This window comes from Podarcis vaucheri, assembly GCF_965113315.1.
Source record: "Podarcis vaucheri genome assembly, chromosome: 13".
Lineage (NCBI taxonomy): Eukaryota > Metazoa > Chordata > Lepidosauria > Squamata > Lacertidae > Podarcis > Podarcis vaucheri.
In genome coordinates this window covers 3,649,575-3,662,154 of record NC_138751.1, presented here as the reverse complement: position 1 = coordinate 3,662,154, position 12,580 = coordinate 3,649,575, and positions in this window count along the sequence as shown.

Sequence of the window (12,580 nt, the reverse complement as noted above, 5' to 3'; positions counted from 1 at the left end):
GCAACTGAGCTTGTATTCATCAGGCAAAAGATCTGACCGTGTGGCTCTTAGCAATTAACGTACGGTTTCTGGAACTTGGAACAGGGAAGGCAGGTGTGTTTTTTTGGGGGGGGGAGCGATGCCCCATTTCTCTCTGTGCTTGCAAATTGGCTGGGGAAACTTCTCGGCAATAATAATTCAAGGAGAAATTAGGTGTCACCTTTATTACAACAACAACAACAATCTTTATTACGGTCCAGGGACCCAACAAATCGTTACAAAGCAATACACAATTCATACAGCCCACCTCCAGGTCAAACAAGCATTTTGTTCAGAATATAGGGAACAAAACACCACAGTTCAAGAAGGACACTGACCAACTGGAACGTGTCCAGAGGAGGGCAACCAAAATGGTCAAAGGCCTGGAAACGATGCCTTATGAGGAACGGCTAAGGGAGCTGGGCATGTTTAGCCTGGAGAAGAGGAGGTTAAGGGGTGATATGATAGCCATGTTCAAATATATAAAAGGATGTCACATAGAGGAGGGAGAAAGGTTGTTTTCTGCTGCTCCAGAGAAGCGGACACGGAGCAATGGATCCAAACTACAAGAAAGAAGATTCCACCTAAACATTAGGAAGAACTTCCTGACAGTAAGAGCTGTTTGACAGTGGAATTTGCTGCCAAGGAGTGTGGTGGAGTCTCCTGCTTTGGAGGTCTTTAAGCAGAGGCTTGACAACCATATGTCAGGAGTGCTCTGATGGTGTTTCCTGCTTGGCAGGGGGTTGGACTCGATGGCCCTTGTGGTCTCTTCCAACTCTAGGATTCTATGATTCTATAGGGATCATTGGTTCTTGCAACCACCGATAAAAACCTTTCCACTGCTAATGTTCTAGCCTTTGTCTGGTCTTCCAATAGGAACCTGACATAGTGAGCCTCTTATTTTCCTGGGAAAGGTACCAGCAAGGGTAGCATCAGTCAGCGGCGTAGCGTGAGCTGTCAGCACCCGGGGCAACCAAGTAATTTGCGCCCCCTAACCCGGGGCAAGGCACGTAATTTGCGCCCCCCCCTACCCCCTAACCTGCGAGTTGCCGCTGGCGCTGCTGCCCAAACGACGCCGCTTGCCCGGAGGAGGAGGGGGCAGAGAGGCGAGGAAAATGCAACGGCCCAGCAGCTGCAGCAGCACCGGCGGAGGCGGGGCTGTGAGGAGGGGCTGCCTGGCGCGTCCTCCGCGGCGAGCGCTGAGAGCCGCTGCCTGCCGGGCGCCTTCAGCCCGGACGCGCGCACAGCTCGTCAGTTCCGCGAGACATGCGGCTCCGCTACAGCCTGCGCCCGAGGCTCTTCGGCGACTCCGGAGGCAGCGAGCGCGCCCCCCCCCAGAAGTTGCGCCCGGTGCGGCCGGCACCCCTGGCACCCCCCACGCTACGCCACTGGCATCAGTTCAGCCCTGGCTTGCTCATATTTTGCACAGTGCAACAAAATATGTTTTATGGACTCGATGTCTTGAGCACATGAGCAAAGTCTGTCCTGGAAGGGAACTCCTCTCAACCTGCCATCCAACACTGCAGAGGGAAAGACGTTTAGTCTGGCTTTGGTGAAAAGCCTTTGATAGTTTGGTACTGTCAGGTTTTTAATGTAAGATGTTAATTTAAAGACGTGCCCATATTGTAATAATAAATCAGGGAAACGGAATCAAATCCTGGGTTAGGCCACTGTGTGCTTGCATGTGCGTAACTCCTCACCTGGAGCGATCAGCTTGGCTGGCAGGCTTGTCAGAGTGAAGCCTTTCTTGCTAATGAGGGCTGTCCTAAATTACTGTTTTGTCTCACCCAAGGAGCACCCAGCTCTCTGCTCCAACGGCCTCGTGGTTTCAGGTGGAGCCCAGCCAGGTGACCTGGCATGAGGCCAGGCCTCTCAAATCTTCCTCAGGTATCGAAATGATACAATACGCTAACCTTTATTGTCATTGTCCCACACAGAACAACAACATTGAAAAAATCTACATCAGACATTCAAAAACCAACAAGCCTGATATCCCAACTATCCCAGCCTAGTTAGCCCCCCAAAAACTCTGATACCCCATAATTGAATACAATATACTCCCATAGAAACTACCTCACACTGCGTTTAAAACCAAAATCGCATTTGGATAGACACTGTTTCTCAGGCAGCTATTCCTTCTTCCAGAAAGGGACACGGGTGGCGCTGTGGGTTAAACCACAGAGCCTAGGACTTGCCGATCAGAAGGTCGGTGGTTCGAATCCCCACAATGGGATGAGCACCCGTTGCTCCTGCCAACCTAGCAGTTCGAAGCACCTCAAAGTGCAAGTAGATAAATAGGTACCACTCTGGCAGGAAGGTAAACGGCGTTTCCGTGCGCTGCTCTGGTTCACCAGAAGCGGCTTAGTCATGGTGGCCACATGACCCGGAAACTGTCTGCAGACAAACACCGGCTCCCTCGGCCACTAAAGCGAGATGAGCGCCGCAACCCCAGAGTCGGTCACGACTGGACCTAATGGTCAGGGGTCCCTTTACCTTTACCTTTACCTTCTTCCAGAAGGCAGAAGCTGAAAGAGATCATTTCTGGGGTGCACACTATCCTGCGCTATCTCTGCAGCTTTCTTATGGCACCTGGAAGCGTAGATTTGATCCAAGGTGGGAAGAGTGCACCCAATTATTCTCTCCGCAGTCTTTGCAACCTTGGACAGCGTTGTTTTTCTCCTAACCGTGCAGCTCCCAAACCACACACAGAGACCATAAGTTAATACACTCTCAGCAGTACATTGGTAAAATGCCGTCAACAGAGGTTGTTTTTCTGGAGGATTCTCAGAAAATATAACCTCTGCTGTGCTCTCTTCATCGGGTCTTTGCTGTTTTCTCCCTAGGTTAGGTCATCTCTCAACCCCATTCCCAGAAATCGAAAAGCCGAGACCTGTTCCACGCACTTCCCCTCGATAATAAGTGGCTGAATATTCAATTTACATTTCCTAAAGTCCACAATAATCTCTTTTAGTTAAGGAATAAGTTGTTTTTCCTGCACCACTCCCCCAACTGCTCAACTTCCTTCCTATAGTCTGCTAGGGTGTCAGAATTCCTGCCAGGGATGGAGAGGGAAGTCTGAGAAGGGGAGAGTGGCTCTGCTGGAATCTAACCCTCACGTAACAGGAACGGAGGTGGCAGTGCCTTGGGAGGAGATGGAATTGCGGGGGGTTGGACTAGATGACCCTCGGGTCCCTTTCGACTCTACAATTCCGTGAATGCTGGGAGTTGGAGGAGAAAGGAGAGGTCGAGGCAATGGAAGAAAAACTGTGAGACGCAAAGATCTGTCTGAGTGTCTGGAGGCTGTTGGAGGATGGATGGCAGCTAACAGATTTGAGGTTGAATCCTGACAAGACGGAAGTACTGTTTTTTGGGGACAGGAGGCGGGCAGGTGTGGAGGATTCCCTGGTCCTGAATGGAGCAACTGTGCCCCTGAAGGTGTGCAGCCTGGGAGTCATTCTGGACTCACAGCTGTCCATGGAGGCGCAGGTCAGTTCTGTGTCCAGGGCAGCTGTCTACCAGCTCCATCTGGTGCGCAGGATGAGACCCTCCCTGCCTGCAGACTGTTGGGCCAGAGTGGCGCATGCTCTAGTTATCTCCTGCTTGGACTACTGCAATGCGCTCTACGTGGGGCTACCTTTGAAGGTGACCCACAACTAATCCAGAATGTGGCAGCTAGACTGGGGACTGGGAGCGGCCGCCAAGACCACATAACACCAGTCTTGAAAGACCTACATTGGCTCCCAGGACGTTTCCGAGCACAATTCAAAGTGTTGGTGCTGACCTTGAAAGCCCTAAACGGCCTCAAAGGCCCAGTAGACCTGAAGGAGCGTCTCCACCCCCATCGTTCTGCCCGGACACTGAGGTCCAGCTCTGAGGGCCTTCTGGTGGTTCCCTCACTGCAAGAAGCCAAGTTACAGGGAACCAGGCAGAGGGCCTTCTCGGTGGTGGCACCCTCCCTGTGGAACGCCCTCCCACCAGATGTCAAAGAGAAAAATAACTACCAAACTTTTAGAAGACATCTGAAGGCAGCCCTGTTTAGGGAAGATTTTAATGTTTGATGTATTACGGTATTTTAATACTTTGTTGGAAGCCGCCCAGAGTGGCTGGGGAAGCCCAGCCAGATGGGCAGGGTATTATTCTTATTCTTACTATTCTTACTATTATTATTATTGATTATTATTTTCAAAAAGGACGGCCCCACGAATGTCTGAGGGATGGTGGGCTGGAAAATGATGTCTGTCTTAGTAATTGCAGCAGTATTTAGGGCTGTACATTTTGCAGTCGCCTCCACCTTGAGTGTGCAGATCTGGAAATTCAAGTGTCACAGTTGGCCGACATCTTAAAAATAGCTGCGCCAGCCTCAGATTTTACCTGCTGCCAAGCCGCAAAATGATAACTCACGTTGTGGGTGTGAGCAAACCTGCTCAAATCAACCCGGGCCGTGGCAAGTGGCGGCAAATCTGTGGCTAGCCGCCGAGGGTACGAGTTCAAATCCTGAGTACGTGCTGCAGGAAACGAACCTGTGATGATGGAAGAGAAAACTTTTTCCTCCGCTGCCACCCCGATCCTGTTTTTCTGCTCACCTGAACTTGTTTCCACCCTCGATCCAGTTTGTTATGTTTTGTCTCCTGCCTGGGAAACCAGGTTGGTGAGTAATTGGCGCGTGTTGTTTAATAACAGCAAGGAGTGTGGGACGCTGCCTTGGGAGGAGGAGGAGACACAGCCAAACGAGGCGGCTCCTGGCATTGGTTTCGGTGGAGTTTGCACAAAGGGGCACGTAGGAGAGCAACCAAGATTCCTCGTCAGTGCTTTTGGGAAGGCTGGTTTGGAGCTACAAAGTAGGACTTGCTGATCAGAAGGTTGGCGGTTCGAATCCCTGCGATGGGGTGAGCTCCCATTGCTCGGTCCCTGCTCCTGCCAACCTAGCAGTTCCAAAGCACGTCAAAAGTGCAAGTAGATAAATAGGTACTGCTCTAGCAGGAAAGTAAATGGCGTTTCCGTGCGCTGCTCTGGTTTGCCAGAAGTGGATTAGCCCTGCTGGCCACATGACCTGGAAGCTGTACGCCGGCTCCCTCGGTCTATAGTGCAAGATGAATGGGCAACCCCAGAGACGTTCGTGACTGGACCTAACGGTCAGGGGTACTTTTACCTTTAGGAGAGTGGGGCCCTAAGCCATAGCTTGTTTAGCTTATACGTAAATCTGGCACAGCCCCCCCCCATCCTCACCAGGCCTTGACCACCCACTCTCGCACCCAGAAACTTGCTTTTATTATTACTGCAGTGGTACCTTGGGTTAAGAACTTAATTCGTTCCGGAGGTCTGTTCTTAACCTGAAACTGTTCTTAACCTGAGGTACCACTTTAGCTCATGGGGCCTCCCGCTGCTGCCGCGCCGCCGGAGCATGATTTCTGTTCTCATCCTGAAGCAAAGTTCTTAACCCGAGGTACCATTTCTGGGTTAGCGGAGTCTGTAACCTGAAGCGTCTGTAACCCGAGGTACCACTGTATTATTAAATGGAATATCTGTTCTTGTTGTTACCGAATGGAAAGCGAGGTCTTTCGGAAGCTCGGTTCCACCCACGACGCCGCAGCCCTGGCTTTGCCCGGACTTGTCGTGGCAGCACACGGCACCCTGGCGAAACCGCTCGAAGGAAGTCAGTGGGCAAAGATGGAATGGCACTCCCTTGAAGCACGCAAGCAAGAGCCTGTAAGATCAGGCCAGTGCCCCTTTGAGTCCAGTATCCTCTTCCCACAGGGGCCAACCAGATGGGAAACCTGCAAGCGGGACCCGAGTGCGAGAGCCCTCTACCCTCTTGCGGCTCCCAGCCGCTGGCATTCAGAAGCACTGATGCCTCGCAAGTGCGGAGGCCGAGCCGAGCCACTGCGGCTGGGAGCCATTGATGGTTTTTCATGCCATCCCAACCGCCGACGACAGACCCCAAGCGTTCCCGGCTCAGCAGAGAAATACCCACCATTAAAACGAACGTTTTACCAAAAATGCTTTTCCTGTTTCAGACAATCCCTGTGATTGGAGGGACAGGCTGCCTCAAAAATTGGCAGCGAGGCATCTCTAAATATATCTGGCAGGGGCAAATCCCAATTAACACAAACTATTTTTGTTGTTGTTGTTTAGTTGTTTAGTCGTGTCCGCCTCTTTGTGACCCCCTGGACCAGAGCACGCCAGGCACTCCTGTCTTCCACTGCCTCCCACAGTTTGGTCAAACTCATGCTGGTAGCTTCGAGAACACTGTCCCACCATCTCGCCCTCCGTCGTCCCCTTCTCCTTGGGCCCTCCATCTTTCCCAACATCAGGGTCTTTTCCAGGGAGTCTTCTCTTCTCATGAGGTGGCCAAAGTCTTGGAGCCTCGGCTTCAGGATCTGTCCTTCCAGTGAGCACTCAGGGCTGATTTCCTTCAGAATGGAGAGGTTGGATCTTCTTGCAGTCCATGGGACTCTCAAGAGTCTCCTCCAGCACGGTGGAAAAATCGAAACTAGAGACAGAATTGCTTGAACCAAAAACTAAGGTACTTTCGAGAATGTATAACACTCAGGATGAGACAGTCAAATCAGCCATGATAAAATGGGTGCAGGATATTGGGTATAACATCATGTTTGAGGACTGGGAAAGGTTATGGACCACCGGAATGAAATTCACGGCATGTAATGCCTTGAAGGAAAATATTATGAAAATGATATATAGGTGGTACATGACCCCAGTCAAACTTGCAAAAATATATCACCTGTCTGATAACAAATGTTGGAAATGTAAAGAGGATGAAGGGACATTCTTTCACCTCTGGTGGACTTGTCCAAGAGTGAAGGCCTTCTGGGAAACGATCTATAATGAGTTAAAAAAGGTATTTAAATATACCTTTACCAAGAAACCAGAGGCCTTCCTCTTGGGCATTGTCGGCCAGAAAGTGTTAAAGAAGGACAGAACTTTCTTTATGTATGCGACTACAGCAGCAAGAATACTCATCGCAAAATATTGGAAGACACAAGATTTGCCCACACTGGAAGAGTGGCAGACGCAATTGATGGACTATATGGAACTGGCTGAAATGACTGGCAGAATCCGAGATTTGGGAGAAGAAACAATGGACTGAAAAAAATTTAAGGACTATTTACAAAAACATTATAAGTTGTATGAATGTTAAGAACTTGCACGATTTGGAAACTATAGCCACTGCAATTGGACTTTGTGGAACAGGAAACTAAGTTTTTAATATGAAAAGGTTGAAATTTAAAGTAATACTATGTTTAATTTAAGGTATAAGTAATTGATAAAAAGTACTTTAAATTCAGAATTACAACATTTGAAAAGTATAAAATAAGGTACGAAACAAGGTAATAATTTGCTGATATTTTTATTATAAAGAAGGCAGGGTAGGGGAGATGTGAAGAAGTTCAGTTAGGTATATAAAAATGTCTTGAACAGTTGGATTTTCTCTTCTTTCTTCTTTTTTATTTCTTTTTCTATATTTCTTTCTTCTGTGTATATTCTTAACTTTGTATCTGGAAAATTTAATAAAATATTTTATATATATAAAAAAGAGTCTCCTCCAGCACCAGAATTCAAAGCATCCATTCTTGGGTGATCAGCCTTCTTTATGGTCCAGCTCTCACTTCCATACATCACTACTGGGAAAACCATAGTTTTTACTATACGGACCTTTGTTGGCAAGGTGATGTCGCTATTTTTTAAGAAGCTGTGTAGGTTTGTCACAAACTATTAACTGATATCAAAGAAAGAGGGGGATTTTCACTGTCAGGTTTGAAACTCTATTACGAGGCGGCCTGTCTCTCCTGGATCAGGGAATGGTGTACACTTTAAAATACAGACCACCTAGACCTGGAAGGACATGACAACTGTTATGGCTGGCATGCCTACTTAGGTATTGTGATGTGAAATAACAAATATTACCATTTACTTCTCTTTTTTCTGGCTAAGCCCTTTGTTTGTTATATCAATAAAGCATTTATATATTTTTTTAAAAAACAGACTGACCCTACAGCAAACCCACAAAAATGCCCTTGCTTAGAACAGGGGGACCCTACTTCCAGGAGCTGAATGCGGCCCCCACAGGTTTTTCTACGTGGCCCTCAAAACTTTCATCACACAACCCTTCCTCTTGCGTAATCACACACACCCAAAAGCCACCCCTCCTCCAAACATTCCTTGAGGGTTTTTTATTTTGGGCCTGCTTTGAGTGTGACATTGAATTACACCTCTGCTCTTGCTCCCTCGGATGTAGGGCAGGGAGGGTTGGGTGAGAGTGTGGGTGGAGAAACTGGGCTTCCGTCCAGAGGCAAACATCTGCATTTATTACGCCGCAGCCTTTTGCTTCTGCCCTGTACACACCTAGAAGGAGACGGCGCAGCCCCTGGGCTCTGAAAAAATATCCCCCATCCCTGGCATACAAGATAAAAGCAAGCCAGAATGAAGCCTGCAACCTCTATTTATTTATTTATTGCATTAATATTTCACTTTTTTTCCTCCACGGAGCTCGAGGCAGCTTATATGATTCTCATTTAATGCCCGCAACAGCAACAACCCTGTGAGACAGGTCAGGCCAGAGTGGACGACTGGCTCAGTGAGGTCACCCGGTGAGCTTCACTGCCGAGTCGGGATTTGAACCCAGACCTGTCCCTGGTCCTAGTCTTACGCTCCAACCCAACGGATCTCAAATGGCGTGAGGGAAGGTCTGCCCTGGTGTGGCAGGAGCGGACGGCAGGGGCGGTGGGAAGATTCGAGGACAACCAAAGGAACATTTAAACATTTCAGCTTAGCAGAGCAGAGCATCGTATCAGAATAATTTTGTTTATTTGCAGAATATGGATGGAGAGCTTTTCAAAACGAGAGCAAGGGCATCAAGTTGCGGGAGGTTGTGAACTCTCCTTCCTTGGAGGTTTTTAAGCAGAGGTTGTCTGCCCATCTGTCATGGATGCTTTAGTTGAGATTCTTGCATCGCAAGGGGTTGGACTAGATGACCGCTGGGTTCCCTTCCAGCTCTACGGTTCTATGATTCTGTGCTTCTAAGTGATCATGAGGACAATTCTAGTTCTGATCCAGAATCACCGTTCGAACAGAGTGCTAGAGAAGACTCGTTTATAATTATATTTTTGGAACGGTTAATGTTACCATGTAGCTGCCTTGTCTTATATTTTCTGATCATATTATAAAGGAGTTGTGTTGGATGTTACAAATCAAGCACTACTTGGAGTTGTTTATTTTTGTATTCCTTATCAATCAAAAAAATGAGCGTGGAGCGAGCAAATTTTTATTCTGAAAGTGCGGTCCAGGAAAAAAAGGAGTTTGAGAACCACTGCTCTTAACTACTATTGTTGTTGTTGAGTCATTTAGTCGTGTCCGCCTCTTCGTGACCCCCTGGACCAGAGCACGCCAGGCCCTCCTGTCTTCCACTGCCTCACACAGTTTGGTCAAACTCATGTCCGTAGCTTCGAGAACACTGTCCCACCATCTCGTCCTCCGTCGTCCCCTTCTCCTTGTGCCCTCCATCTTTCCCAATATCAGGGTCTTTTCCAGGGAGTCTTCTCTTCTCCTGAGGTGGCCAAAGTCTTGGAGCCTCAGCTTCAGGATCTGTCCTTCCAGGGAGCACTCAGGGCTGATTTCCTTCAGAAAGGAGAGGTGTGATCTTCTTGCAGTCCATGGGACTCTCAAGAGTCTCCTCCAGCACCAGAATTCAAAAGCATCCATTCTTCGGCGATCAGCCTTCTTGATGGTCCAGCTCTCACTTCCATACATCACTACTGGGAAAACCAGAGCTTTAACTATACGGACCTTCGTCAGCAAGGTGATGTCTCTGCTTTTTAAGATGCTGTCTAGGTTTGTCATTGCTTTTCTCCCAAGAAGCAGGCGTTTCAATTTAGAAGGAAAATCAACTAAAGCATTGAGGATCATTTAAAAATAATCCCCGCCCCCCGATGTTCTGGATTTGAAAGGTGATCTGACGCCACCTGTTTACTCAGGGAGTAAATGGGCCTTCCTGAGTTTGCACAGGACATGATTCACAACCTCCTCCCTCAAGCTGACGAAAAGGGATCTTCCCCTTTTTTTCAATCCAGAAGAATATTTTTGATAGCCAAGAAACAAGACTCAGAAATCTCAGTCACTCCTGACGCCACTTCCCTTCAGGTTTTGCTGCGAAGGGAATAATTTAAATTCTGGGCTCCCAAACTGATGCAATGGAAGATAAGCACGAATGTGGGAGAAGATATAATTAGATTCTGCAAACGATGCTTTGCTGCAGTCTTTTAGATCCCAAGTAGCCTGCGGGGAGAGTGGCCTCCTTTAATCTTCTGGCATCTTAGGCGAGAATGAGGTCATATTGGGTGGCGTCAGCAGGAGAGGAGTGGGGCTCGTGGAGGGCAGAGGAAAAAACAAGACCTTTCCCCCTTTCCTTGTGCTTCTAACAGGAGGTGCGCTGTCAGACACGACTAAACGACTAAACAACCACCACTTTAGCTAATGGGGCCTCCAGCTGCCGCCGCGCCACCAGAGCACGATGTGTGTTCTCATCCTGAAGCAAAGTTCTTAACCTTAGGCAATATTTCTGGGTTAGCGGAGTCTGTAACCTGAAGCATATGCAACCCGAGGTACTACTGTATCTATGTACTGGCTCACTGGGAAAACTTCAGAAATGCATATAGACATGTGAGCTCAGCTCCTCAGCAGCCCCTCTGCCTGAGTGATAATCCCTGGCATCCTGATACCTGAGTGCCAGACAGGTGGCCATTCCAGAAATACCAAACCCAGATGAAGACAAAAGGGTGTGATTAACTTGGCTGGGAAATTTGTTGTTGTTTAGTTGTTTAGCCATGTAGGACTCTTCGTGACCCCCTGGGCCAGAGCACGCCAGGCCCTCCTGTCTTCCACTGCCTCCCGCAGTTTGGTTAAACTCATGCTGGTAGCTTCGAGAACACTGTCCCACCATCTCGTCCTCCACCGTCCCCTTCTCCTTGTGCCCTTCTCTTTCCCAACATCAGGGTCTTTCCCAGGGAGTCTTCTCTTCTCATGAGGGGGCCAAAGTATTGGAGGTGGCCAAAGTATTCCCTACTGGGAAATAGGGAAATGTAAATATCTCTTTTGTTTCACTTGATGGGTGTTTGGTGGAGGGCAAGGGGAACCATGGGGCAGGGTCCAGGATGCTCAGATTCCTGCCACCAGACCTCCCCTTTCGTGATGTAACCGTGATGTATCAGTGATGTAGTTTGGGGGGTGTAACATGGGGATTAAAGGTAAAGGTAAAGGTACCCCTGCCCGAACGGGCCAGTCTTGACAGACTCTGGGGTTTGTGCGCCCATCTCACATCTATAGGCCGGGGGCCAGCGCTGTCCGGAGACACTTCCGGGTCACGTGGCCAGCGTGACAAAGCTGCATCTGGCGAGCCAGCGCAGCACACGGAACGCCGTTTACCTTCCTGCTGGTAAGCGGTACCTATTTATCGACTTGCACTTTGACGTGCTTTCGAACTGCTAGGTTGGCAGGCGCTGGGACCGAGCAGCGGGAGCGCACCCCGCCGCGGGGATTCGAACCGCCGACCTTTCGATCGGCAAGCCCTATTTATTAGCCCTATTTATTAGCAGCTAATAAAAGTTGGGGTCTTCTTCTGTTTGGGGCTTCCATCTTGTTCCACCTTGTTGCAGGAAGGAGTCCTGTGGCGACAGTCTTCAATCAAGACCAAGCCTACTGGCTCCTGTTTTGCTCTGGGATTCCTGACTGGTGTCCTTGTTTTTAGTCCAAGAGAGCCCTCAGATTTCTCCGTTAACAGTGTCCTCTAGTCCAACTCCCTTGCAATGCAGGAATCTCAACTAAAGCATCGACGGCAGGTGGCTATCCAACCTGTGCAGACTCCGGGCTTCTGGCACTCTTCACATGCTCAGAAGCACTGCTTTCTAACTTCATGAAAAGCAGAAAGTTAAGTGTTATGCTTGGAGAAGGGAGGGTTAAACCAACTGCGGAGATCCAGGAGGGAGTTTTTCATTTCCACTTCCATGGCTAGCAGCTCAAAGCTCAAACTTGCCCTCCATATTTCAAATATATATTTTATTAAATTTCCAAAAAGTTCACATAAACAATCCCATACATGATAGATTTTTCTTCTCTGTTTCCGATTTCCCTTCCCATTTCCCGTGATGTTTCCTTTACTATTTTTTCTCTTGCAAAAGCAGCGGTATCTGGAATATGGGCAGGGGTGTGTGCCAGGACGCCTGGGTCCCCTCCTCGCTTCTAAGAGACTCCTGAGAGCGGGGAGGCGTCGGAAGCGGCGGGGCTCCTGGATCTCCCCTACCTGAGCGCTGGAAAACCCCCCCTCCATTTTCCGAAACTTATATTTGATTATTACAACAATAATTTATTATTTATACCCCGCCCATCTGGCTGGGCTTCCCCGGCCACTCTGGGCGGCTTCCAACAAAACACTAAAACACAACCTATTAAACATTGATTGACATTCCAAAAAGTTCACATAAACAACCCAAGACATGATAGCTTTTTCTTTTGTTTTGCAGATTTCCCATCCCATTCCCTCCCCTCCATTTTT